The sequence below is a fragment of the Mercenaria mercenaria genome, chromosome 6 (assembly GCF_021730395.1).
Source record: "Mercenaria mercenaria strain notata chromosome 6, MADL_Memer_1, whole genome shotgun sequence".
NCBI classification, from domain to species: domain Eukaryota; kingdom Metazoa; phylum Mollusca; class Bivalvia; order Venerida; family Veneridae; genus Mercenaria; species Mercenaria mercenaria.
The window spans coordinates 33,781,057-33,794,839 of NC_069366.1; the positions used below are offsets into that span (position 1 = coordinate 33,781,057).

A 13,783-nucleotide genomic window follows, 5' to 3' on the forward strand; every position below is an offset into this window, starting at 1 on the left:
GTGGAAGTACGCTTACAGCATTAATTATTTTAAGTATTCTTTAACGCACAATAATAGCTTTCCAGTTTCTAAAGATAATAACATTTTCGTTGAATGAATTGTTTTTGACTGTCCTGTTAAACACTTCGGATGCATTATAATTGCCGTGCTGTGACTGTTGTTTTTTTTTATTCTTGTCGTATACAGTAGTAATGATCGCAGTTTCTACACTGTAATTGTGTTGGCTGTGATGTGGAAGCATTGGCGTAAAGAAATGTAAGTATTCAGTTTATATTAATTTATTTTACCTCGATTGTGATGAAAGCTTGAAACTTATTTGAATCACTCTCAAGTCCGCTTCCTGAAAACTAAATACTGGTGACAAATGTGAATACCAGATCGTAAAATCAGTGCAGCCAGAGCCTATGACCTCTGGATTAAGCGGCCGACACTTTAACTCCTAAACCACTACTATCCGTAAATATTTCTTATTGATATGTCATAAATATAATAATATTACAAGTATTTAATTTGTAAATTATTATTTCTTGATGTTGTGATTAACTTTAAGTTAAGTTTGTAGTGAATATGTATTTCAAATATTTTCAAACTTTGAGATCGCAATGATAAAAATAAATATATGTTTTGTACAATTCTAGCTCTACTGTTAATCTTTTTTTCCATTTTTAACAACGCTGTCTGTTTTTGTTTGATTTAGCTATTTAAACGCTTGACCGTGTAGTAATGAATTGAACTATATACTGGTTGAAAGCTATAAAGTTCAAGTATCATTGTTACTTGATAATCATTTTAGAATGTTTTATTGTTATGACTGTATAGCTTCAAAAAAGGCTGCAGCCTTAATTCAAATCCAATAAAACAATTTTGTGGTCTGCCTCTCCTAACGTAAAAAGATTATTTCTTCATTATCAATTCATTTTTGGCTGGACTATTCAAAGAATCGGTAGAGCTATTGGACTCACCCGTGCGTCGAAGTCGGCGTCCGCGTCCCGATTCGGGTAAACTTTTGTAAGCTGTTATCTCAGTAACCTCTTACGGGTGCGGATTGAAACTTCACACACTTATTCCCTGTGATACACTGACGTACATTGCACAGGTTTCATAACTTTATTTTGCTGTTTTACAAAATTATGCTTGTTTTCAACTTTCATATTAATTCAGTTGACAAGGGGGTTGAATAATCGAGCATTGCTGTCGTCAGACAGCTCTTGTTGATGTATGTAAAAGTAACTGAAAATATGTGCGATGCTTATGCAGTTCGTATTCTTGAATGAGTCTAAATGTAAATAAGTGCCTTTATTATATCAATATTCTTTTTATTTCGCTGATTTAATTGAATTTATCTAATGGATACAAAATGACATACAAAAACCAAGAGCGACTAACGTAACACTATATTTCGAGCTTGCACGATTATGTCGTTTTGCCAAACATGTATTTGTTGCAAATTTCATGACCTCTCATGAACAGACTCCGTCAAACCGAGTCTGCTGTTATTTTGTTTAGTTGCATTCTCTGCTTCCAAAAGATCTTTTTATAGACTTTATTAACTATCACAACAGCAATCCTTAAGTGCCGTGTGGCGGCTGTAAAAAGTCTCTCCGTACTTGGTTTCAGTGTTGTTACATTTTCTGGTCCTTTGGGATCATGGAGTCCATTCAATACATGTATAATAGAGTTCCACTTACGCCAGTGCTGGGGGGCATGAGAGGTGTTGCACATTTACCTCTCATGAACAGACACAGTCAAACCGAATGTGCTATTATTTTCCTTTGTTGCATTCTATGCTTCTAAAGGATCCTTTTATAGGTTTATTAATATTTCACAGTCATCTAATATTAAAAATGCTCTTGCGTAACGAATAGACTGTAATATATAGACACTGTAGTATGGTACTCCGGGGACAACTAATCAATGTTTTCTAAAAGATACAGAGAACTCCTCTCCAGAGTATGAAACTACATTGAAATATGTATGGGAATTTACCATGTGGTTTGACATATTTACTTCTTTCAGACTATGGGAGTAACAGCAGCGATTTATTTAGTAGCAGATTTAGATAAGGATCAGTCCAATTACACTTAATGACTGAAATCGCGTAAGACATATTGATTGAAGCAAGACAAGTCCTACAGCCAGAATGAAGTATCCTAATCATTTCATTTTGTCTGATAGTATTTATTATTCATTCAAGCCTGGGACTGCTACATATGAAGTAATATTGCAACAGTCAAAGTCACTTTGATATTGAATTAAATACAGAGGATTATGGTATACTTTGAAGTGTTGGAAGTGTTGGAAAAGAAATATTAATTTACCAATCGGTGAAAAATGTAGTTTAAACTTTTATGCTGTAAAATAAGATCACTGTTTAATAAAATGTTGTAATATGCTGGTGTACTAGTTATCTGCATAACTACTCCTTAGACCTGTTTGAACAGAGAAAAGCAATTTAGAATAAATCATCAAACACAGTTCTTGAAGTGTTTGAAACACATTTCAATGTCATGTGTGTTTTTTACTATGAAAGCATGAGAGGAAGCAGTGGCTTTTAAAGCTAGGATGAAAACGTTTCAACATGTTCATTTCCACCAAGTTTTGCATAGAATGTATTATATAACTTTGATGAAGTGAGTAAAAATGGATATTGGTACAAATGGAAGAAGATGTTGCTTTCTTTCATTTCAAAAGCTTTTCAGCGGTTTACACCTTTTTGCATAATATATCTTGTTATTTATTAGGATTCCTCGCAAAAATATATAGGTCATAACTTTGCCCCACTTGTCATTTTCACACTTCCCACATTTTGCAGATTTTCGCGAGAAAAGGTAAAATGCATGAATTATTCATTTTCAAGCGAATTGAATGGAAATAATTCCTATTAAATGCTGGTCTTATCCCAGTGCATTTATTGCCTAAATGTGTGAACGAGTCGCTTTAAAGCAAATGGAATAGTAGCTACTTGAAACTGCACTTAAATGCTGATCTTATCGCAATGTTTGTATTGTACTGTGCAGAACAAATAGGTGCACAAAACGTATATACAGTGTGCAATTCTCGTTTTCTGATGTAATATCTGAAGCAATTACATATTCACATTACCTTAAATGTTAAAATAATACCAATGAGAGTTCCAGGTCTCTATTATATTTATTATTATTATTATTACTATCATTATTATTGTTACCATTATTATTATAATTACCATTGTTATCATTATCATTATTATTATTATTATTGTTATTATTATTATTATTAAAAGAATATCTAAGATTGCGATATGTGTATATATAAGAATTGAATTGAATATTATTAGGTATAGTTCCACCGATAAGAATGATGGTTATGCTAAAATAAACTTTACTCCTCTTCATCACGCGAACCTTTAAGACAGCCTGCAGCGTTCCAGCCAGAATATTCAAACTATCCGGCTTGTCTCATGACATTTTTTTTGTACAAAACTAGACAATATTTACCTGCCTATTATCGTGTGTAACTATATCATCAATACAGACAGACATTGCTTTACACAGAACTTTGAATAAAAGTATTTATTTGTTTTGTCTAAACATGGATTCAACGGTGATATTCATAACGTAAGGAGTATCTACCTACAAAGTGTTGTAACAGTACCAACTTTCTTAGCAATCAATTTGCAATCAAGTATCAATCTTCTGAAAAACACTCTACTAGTATGCGATTGGAGGAGCCGAGTACCAAAATTGATACGATGAACCGGCTGATTGCTACACGATGACTGTTTACTGTGAAATAATTAGTATTTATTTTATTCGCGGTGGGTATCCAGCTTAAAGAGATGTTCAAAGTGTCAATTTAACAAAAAAAAAAAAAAGAAAAACATTGCTGGAAAATGTGCATTATAAACATGCTAAACAGGGAGTGTGATGGAGGTGGAAAATGAGTCCAAGGGTCTGTTTTAAACGACCGAATTGTTTGTTGAATTCTTACTTGACTCGATTTGATTGTCACTTAAACAAAGAAGAAGGTCATGTTCTGTATATTCTGCGATAAAACAGTCATGGTTGATGCGCGAATTATGAAGTCAAATGCCTAAAGGACTTCTTGCTCGTTACTACTTGTGACAATAGAAAAATTAAGCCTAAAATAACTTTTATAAAACATTTCCAACGAACATGTAAACATGGTCGTCTTATGGCTTGGCGTCTTGTTTACCACGGTTCATCGTTCAGATGCTTAGATATTTGACCACGTGGTTCAATTCCTGTCCACCTGAACTCTGAACCATGCTAAATTAGACAGAAAATCACTCAAATGCCTTCATTATTTGTTAAACATACAACAAAATATTATATTGCTGACTTGTCTTTTCAGCGGATATATCATTACGCTATATGCGTGAGTTTCCAAACAAAGTTAGTGCAAGAATTATGCACAATGTCTGGAAATTGCATAGAAATCCTGTTTGTGTTTGTGTCGGACATAGCATATTACTAACACGCTGGGTTTGATTTACAAACTCGATTTATAAAATGACTAAACATTTTTTCTATGAGAAATTTGTCTTCCTTAAAAGCATGTATATAGATTTGTATACAAGTAATATTTTATATGCACACACATCAATACATGTTAAACAAAATGTTATTGAAAAATAATGGGGACAAAACCAAAGAACAATTTTGGGCACCGCCTTTGAACTGTCAAAAACAAAAACACGAATAGTTTCTAGGAGCAGAATGTTTAACAGTGCTCAAGGTTAAATACATTTAATTTCAAATACAGAAACCGTGATCTTTCAGGACTTTTGTCGTGTTTGAAGCTATTGCCTTGGCAATATTTGTAGCTCCTTTGTCAATGAAATGTGAAATTGAAATTGTTAACAGATTTACCTATTTAGGAATTGTTTTTTTTTTTCTAGTTGTGGTTCCTTTACTTCTGCAAAAACTACATTAGCTTGACAAGCTCAGAAATCAATATATACATTAACTAAATCCTTACATAAACTTACGTACTTTAACGCCTTTGCATAAATTAGATCGTTTCTGCTATTTTGAACTATGGAAGCGAAGTCATAGGATTTGGTGATTGTAATGCTATAGAAAGAGTACATTTGCAACATCGTTAATAGGGGTAAAGAAAATACACGAGACGATTTTATATATGGGGAACCAGGTAGAATGTCATTCTAAACGATACAGCATTATAACATTATACAATAATACATAGCGATGATAGAATATGTTTATAAAATATATCAAATGTTGAAAAGTGATTTTGATAATGCTCCTCAAACAATTAATTGATGTTTTTCAGTAAAAATATTATTATGTTCATTGGGTTTTTATGATGTTTGGCTACAGCAAAATTATGGTAATACTGATATATTTCTAGTTATTGTTAAGCAAAGACTAAGAGACAATTTCGTACAAAATTGGTATAGCAGGTTAGAAGACTTGTCGAGAGCATTATTTTATAGAACAATATCCTGTTTCAAATTTCACGAATATCTAAATATAATATCTGTAGATAAATATAATAAAGCATTGTCCAGATTACGAGTATCGTCACATAAGTTACAAATAGAAGCTGGGCGCTGGACAAGGCCGACAAGCATACCAGTAGATGATAGAAAATGTTCAATGTGTAACGTCCTAGAAGACGCCTTCCATTTCATGTTTGAATGCCAATTATATAATGACATAAGAAAACAGTATATACATGAACAATATTGGAAATATCATGTACATTTAAAGCTGTAATAATTTATTACAAATAAAAAAACCTAGGTAAATATGTTTATCATGTTTTTGTCATTAGAAATAGTACATGTACAATCAATATTTAACGCGACTGTATCTTTACTTGCACGTAGAGTAGTATAAATATGAAATTGAATGTTTCTTTTTTTCCTTTCTTTTTTGTGTTTTGAGTAAAAACTGTGAAATAAATTTTGAAAAATACAATTAAATTTACAAGTGTATCATTATTATACATAGTGCACGTATAAACAAGTTACAAGTATAACAACAATCAACCACAAAACATTTTTTCGTTTTTGTAACCAAAGTCTCAATTTGGTGAATTTTAAGCATTTTTTAATGTTTTATCGGATCAAATCTTCTGCAAATTTGCTCTGCTTGATTGGTTTTAACTATCAGAGGAATATAATAATTAAACATATCTGTCAGAATTCTACAGTGCAACTTGCTTAAATGTAACTTTCTTAAATGTAACTTGTTAAAGTGTAACTTGCTTAGATGTAACTTGCTTAAATGAAATATGCTATTCTCTTCAGCATAATTCGATTGCCAAGACATAAGAAGCCACATGAGGACAAGCGAATGACTTTAAAACAGACGATTTGTCTTCTAAGTAAGATGATTGGCATGATGGTGGTTGCCATAGTAAATGGGTTTTTCATTTTTTTTTTACATAATAAACATTTTTTCTATATAAGTTGTTTGGATTTTATTTTAAGATTTTGAGACATTCAAAAAATATCAATATGCTAGAATGATTTGAAAGATTTTAATATTCAACCTGTTTTGTTATCCAATGATTTGAAAACAATTCTAAACCTATTACAAATACTGAAATGTTAATCGTAGATTGTTTTATTTTTAGATGATCACTGTTGACAGCCCGAATAATCTTTTGCAACCAACACCTTTAAACAACAAAAATATATCAAATTGAAGCATCCGAAGTTATACTAAGTCTTACAAAATAATTAAATCTGTCGACATATGAATCTGTATTGTTGTTATCGGTGCATTTTTCTGTTTTCAAAATTTCATACTATGTCTTTAAATTTACTTCATTTTGGTTGCTACATGGATCAGTGTCATACCTTCTTTGATTACAAACACTATTGGATGCACATGCCATTAAAAGGCTCATGAAATTGGCCTTAGTTTTTTCAAACATTTTTAACAGAGTTTTAACAGACCACCATTACAATTCATCTCTTACTTTTTACAATTTAATGGCATTGTCATGACCATAGCTTTAATGTCATATATTAAAAAGCCATGAAATAAGTACATTAAAACCCTGGTAAAATATACCTGTTAAAATGACTTTGCGGGCCATGAAAAGCTGCTAAAAATAAACCATTAAAATAATTTAATTGGCTTCTTAAAACCCCATGAAAATGTCTTAATTGGCATTAAATTAATAAGCCATTAAAAAAGGTACCCCTTAATTTCACATTGTTAGTAAGTACTAAGAGGGCCATTACTTTTTAATACTCTTTTAATGGCTGTTAATTATTGAGAATTAGTTAATGGTCTCATTAAATATGTCAGATTCAATTTTAATGAGTTTGTAATATTTTAATGTTATATCAAATAAGGGCCATAAAAATTTACCACCAGAATTAGACATCATTAAGATAATCAACTTGATATTGAGATTTGCCTTATTGATTTAAACTATGTATAACTACACATGTAACAGTATCTATACGTATGTACTGTTTTGTAAAATGCTAGAAGAATATTTGATTCTTTTTAGCTCACCAGAGCACAAAGTGCTCAATGTGAGCTATTGTGACCGGTCATTGTCCGGCGTCCGTCGGCGTGCGGTGTGCGTCGTGCGTTGTGCGTCAACATTTGCCTTGTTAACACTCTAGAAGCCACAGTTGTGACCCATTCTTTATGAAACTATTTTTAGCTACCAAACCAAATTTTTAACGGCATGATTCATGGTCGAAAATTGGTGTTTTAATGGTATTAAACATGTAACCCATTAATATTTTGAAACATGTTAAATAAAGTGATGCAAGAATTAAGGGGTTTAATTAACGTTTGTTCCTATTTTAATGGAAATAGATATTTTACAGGGTTTTAAACCATGTTTAATGGTATGTGCATCCAGTAGTGAAAGCGTGTTTGTGAACTAAATTCATTTCGTTTTAAATCATAAATCCAGAGAAAGCAGAAGTGTACATATATCAGTTCTCCATGATTCACCTTGTATAAAGGAACCTTTGCTTTTCCCAGGTCATAACTGGGCTCTTTGCACGTTTATTTGCAACGTAAGTGGTCTCTTGGTTCTATAAGAATTTCAAATTGTATAATTTTTATCTTCGAAGCGTGAACACTTAGTGAAGCTGAGATTCTACTGGAATGACCTGACGTAGTTGATGGTATTATATTTTCATTTTTCATTTCCGGTAGGTTTCAATGAAACATCCGTTCATATTTTCACACACACACACACACACAAAAAACGTACAAATTACATATAAGATACTTGTGTGACGTCACTAATTACACAATATTATTGAATATCAAGACGATAAAAACAACATAATAGCCGATAATTTTCAATTATACCTAGTCAAACAAACAAAATATGTATCATTTTATATATCAAAATGCACGCGAAACAAAAATATTATTTCCGTTTGCATTGAGAAATATGCACTTGTGTTCTTATGCAGATTGATATTGCGCCTCTAAATCATATAATATCTCCCTTGCAGAATTTTCAGACAGATCTCGACACAAATATGAAAACCTACTGATATACTTTTATGTTTTCTGCTCTTGAGACGAATATAAGGGTACTTGCAAAGTAATTCATTTAGGCAAACGGTACTACTTCCAGTGTTGGAGACAAGTTTGTTTTTCCACTCTGTGTTTTTTATGATTGTTTACATTATTTTAATTCACTGTATTGAATTTACTTTCGATTGTTAACTTTTATTATGTTTTATACACATAGAATAATCATTAAATAATATGTCGTATTTTTATTTCAATATGTCAACATTTGCCAGAGATAAGGTTAAAAAGTAGAGTATAGATTCGGTAGTTATTTGGATAATGCATTCATTTGCAACACTGTAACTGAGCTCTATTTTCATTTCTTCACGTAAAAAGTGTCTCAGCATAGAGTCGTCATAGATAGTTATTGTTCATGTCATATTGCTTTGTAACCTGATATCTATATTTATCTATTTTCAGCATTCTGATGTTACTTTTAAGTGGTTATACTGTTGAACGGTAAAATAAATTATGTATGATCTGGTAACCAGTTTGTTTACCTTAATCATTAGTTGACCCAATAATGTTCAAATAATAGTATTAATGACTAAAGCTTGCTATAATAAAATAACAACTTTCACACTTAAAACAGAAGCTAATTACGGACTGTTTTCAAGTTTTTGTCATGTGAACCTGAGTGCAACTCGGACGAATTGGTAAAGAATACAAAACAACAATCTCAGATAGAGTAAGTCTTTACAAACAAAACAAAATAAAGTTACTGAGAGATAGTAAATATAAAAACAGTAGAGTTTTGGAAGATAATTAATTCAGTTGATAAGAAAATACCTGAAACTACTTCCCTAGATAAATTGTACAACTTTTTTTAAAAATGTAAATGGTAACACATTTGACAGTGAGGAAGATATAGATGTTGACCTCCCAGATAATACAAATGAGGATATTAATTTACCCATTACAGAAAATGAAATTTTAAATGCTATGAAAACTTTAAAAAACAACAAAATCCAGGTATTGATAATATTGTAAATGAGCATATAAAAAGTACCATTGACTGTATGTTGCCTATATATGTCAAGTTATTTAATCTGATTTTTGATATATCTGTCATAACTGAATGTTGGACAAGTGGAAATATTATACCAATATATTAACAAAAGGGGGATAAAACAAAACCTGAAAACTACAGACCTATTACTTTATTAAGTTGTGTTGGTAAATTATTTACTGCAATCATAAATAATAGATTGAATAAATATGTAGAAGAATATAATGTTATTAATAATTGCCAGGCTGAATTTAGAAAGAATTTTTCAACTATTGATAACTTATTTGTTTTACCATGTCTGACTTATTTGTTAAAAGCCAGTAAGAAGAAATTGGTCTGTGCTTTTATAGATTTTAAACAAGCTTTTGATTCAGTATGGAGACAAGGATTATGGCATAAACTTTTAAAGTATAATATCAATGGAAAGTGTTTTAATCTCATGAAAAATATGTATGCAAATATCAAGTCAAGGGTCGTTACCAAAGGTTGTGCATCATTGTTTTGTCCATGCTTAACAGGTGTAAGACAAGGGGAAAACTTGTCCCCTCTTCTATTATCATTATATTTAAATGTTCTGGAAGGTTTTGTAAATGAAAATAGAGCAAAAAGTGTAAATAAAATTGCACAGACAAATGGGTTTTACCAGTTTTAGAAATATTCATTATATTATATGCTGATGACACAGTTATTGTTTAACTTAGTGAAAATGAACCTGATCTGCAAAATAGTTTAAATGTTTTTGAAAATGAAGGCAAGCAGTGGAAATTAACTGTAAACGTCAGTAAAACAAAAATATTGTTAATAGGTACAAGAAGAAGTTACAATCACAGATTTGTATTCAATGGTCAAGAATTAGAGATAGTTAATGAATACAAATACTTGGGTATATATGTTTCAAGAAGTGGTAGCAACCTAGCAGCCAAAAACACATTGCTGAGCAGGCTAACAAAGCAATGTTTTCACTTTTAAGGAAAATAAGAGTGCTTAATTTACCCATAGATTTACAAGTTGACATTTTAGTAAAACAATTAGACCAATATTATTATATGGATGTGAAATATGGGGTTTTGGAAATTTGGATATAGTAGAAAGAGTACAGCTGATATTCTTCAAACTTATTTTGAATCTCAAAAAAAAGCATACCATCAAATATGTTATATGGAGAACTAGGAATAATGCCTTTAGAAGTAGAAATAAAAAGCAGAATTGTTGCTTTTTGGAGTAGATTACATAATGTTGAATGTAACAAATTGTCTAGTAAGCTCTATCTTAATATGTTTGTTAATCAGACTCAAGTTAAATCCAAGTGGCTTGAAAATGTTAAAAATTTAATTGTATCAAATGGTTATTCATATCTATGGAACTTATTTGCTGATGTAAATGCCAAATGGTTAGCTTTGACATTTAAACAGAAAATTAAAGACCAATATATGCAAAATTGGAATGATGCTATTTCACAAATGTCTAGTGCAAATTGTTAAAAGCTTGTCAAGGAAAATTTTACACAAAGTAAATATATAAAATTATTGCCTAAGAAATATTGTAAAACAATGGTAGCCTTTTTATGTAGGAACCACAGATTACCAATAGAGGTAGGAAGGTGGCATAGTATTCCCTTATCAGACAGAAAATGTCAGTTATGTAATCAAAATATTGGAGATGAGCTCCATTATGTCTTAGAATGCAAACATTTTGTAGATGATAGAAGGAGACTTATTAAAAGATACTATTTTAGATATACAAATGTACTGAAATATAATCAGTTTTTCAATAGTGATAATAAGTTTGAATTAATTAAACTTTGTCAGTTCCTCGATATTATAAAGAGAAATGTAAAAGCTAGTTACAATTAGCCATACACATGAAATGTATAAATTATGTAAAAACAATATTTATGGTGCAGTTGTATAAGAAATGCAAATGACTTTTTATAATTATATAATTAAATGTAAATAATATGTAAATACAGTATAGGCATGCATGTATAAAGTCTTCTTACATTTCTCACTTGTGAGACTACATTGACTTGCCTAATCTAATACCACAAAGTCATTTTACTTAACAAAAATATTTAATTAACAATAACTAAGAAATGTAAGAAGAAACCAAGACCCACAAGTTCAATTATCCCAAATATCGAGCATTAATATCTCCAATTTAATCCTCCGCCAGATATAAGTACCACCCAAAAACCTCCATTTGGGGAATACATGCATGCGTATATATTTGAAATTTGGTACCCATCTATTGTACTATTGTCAAATAGCACATGACATGCTTTTTATAGCCATGTATTTATGTAAACCAATTTGCTTGAATGATGTAAAAATATTACATTCACTTCGTACATTGACCGTAGACAGAAGCAGGTATCATTTCAACAGTTTGAAATATTTTAACTTCACAACAATAAGCACATTAATTAAACTACTTACCAGCTTACACTATGACGTAAAATGACCAGCAGCCAGTCTGACAGCAAAGCAACCGCATATCCATTGTCAAATATCCGCACCAGTCAAATATAATATCCAAACACACTTATTAGAATACACAGTTGGACAACACAAGTACAAAGTTCTCTCAATATATAAAGCACCACAGCATAATAAGAATACTAGATAGATTACATTAAACTAACATCGCTTATTATATAAGCCAATCACGAACATAATTTAACAACATCCTTCACCCTTCCTTCATAATATCCAAACTGAAGTTACACACTTTCAAAATAGCACGCAGAAACGACAAGTCCAAACTTATGTATCAACTTAACTTAAACTACAAAAAAGCATGTAATCCATGCATCACGCACAACTAACCATAAAATTTAAATATAATATCCAAACACACTTATTAGAATACACAGTTGGACAACACAAGTATAAAGTTCTCTCAATATATAAAGCACCACAGCATAATAAGAATACTAGATAGATTACATTAAACTCACATCGCTTATAAGCCAATCACGAACATAATTTAACAACATCCTTCACCCTTCCTTCATAATATCCAAACTGAAGTTACACACTTTCAAAATAGCACGCAGAAACGACAAGTTCAAACTTATGTATTAACTTAACTTAAACTACAAAAAAAAGCATGTAATCCATGCATCACGCACAACTAACCATAACATTTAAATATACATATCATAGCAAGATTTCTTTCATATAAAATTAAAACAGAGTTGCAATTAAAGGTCTTCGGACACTTTCTATATGAATTTGCCTACTCCAAGAGTGAAAAATAAACCACTGAGAAATAAGTATTTAATTACATATACCATCAAAATACATATTTGAGATTATTTCTTAAAGTCAAATTTTTCAATATTTGTTTCATAATATGGTAATTTTTGCTCTAAATAGAATTACGTACCCTGTTATATACATATAAAAGCTATTTTGCTGCTTTAAACAACATTGTCCCCCCCCCCCCCCCCCCCGTGCATCAAAACCATATTTGGCCAGCATATGTAGATATTAATTATACACATTTTCTGTGACTATTGTGTTGATGCAAGGGGTGGAGCAGTACTTTTAAACAAAAAATATAACTACAGGGTGTTCCCAAATGTAAAGTAACCAATACTTTTTATATTCATTTTTAATAATTTGATAGTCACATATTTTTACATCTATTCTTAACTCAAATACTATACAAATGTTTGAAAGGGCACATATAGGCATGTTATACATGTATAGTAGTGAGAGAAGCAAATACAAAATGTACTGTGAATTCATTATTATTCGTTGGGTTAAATTTTCATTGGCTTATCCTGGTTGTTTGTTGCAGTAGATTGGCAAATGTGTGCTGTCAAATACTAGCAACACACCAGGTAATCTTCTGCATGCCCTCCTCGCAACGCGCACGCCACTAGCGATGAAGATATAATTTGTTTTCCATATTGTTTTTATTATTTTTTGTATTTTTATATATTTTTCATTTCATTATTTCTTCATCTTCTTCTGTGCATTTATATTTATTTCTTTTAGACACATACTAAATGTCACACGCATTCATTACTCCATGTTCTTCCTTCTGTGAAAACTGAATTGAAGATTGTTCTTTGCGGCGGACTAGGCCTAAACACAACAAAAAAGAGGCAATATGTGCACAGCAGTTAATCTGATCCTGACTATCGTCTAGCCAACAGAAATAACGCTTGGCATGGATATGCCTGTCATGCATAGGTCAAGAACAGTAGCTTCTTGGCAGGTCATATCGGTGA

At 31.1% G+C, this 13,783-nt stretch overlaps 1 protein-coding gene across 1 annotated transcript in view; it reads left to right on the plus strand.

The window, feature by feature from the left end:
* Nucleotides 1-206: 206 nt before the first annotated feature.
* The window catches only part of LOC123549172 (uncharacterized methyltransferase YodH-like), a 36,198-nt gene continuing 22,621 nt past the window's right edge, over nt 207-13,783 (plus strand). The window contains exon 1 of the mRNA XM_045337042.2: nt 207-255. The gene's annotated coding sequence lies outside the window, so the exon portion shown is untranslated. The remainder of the gene's footprint in view (nt 256-13,783) is intronic.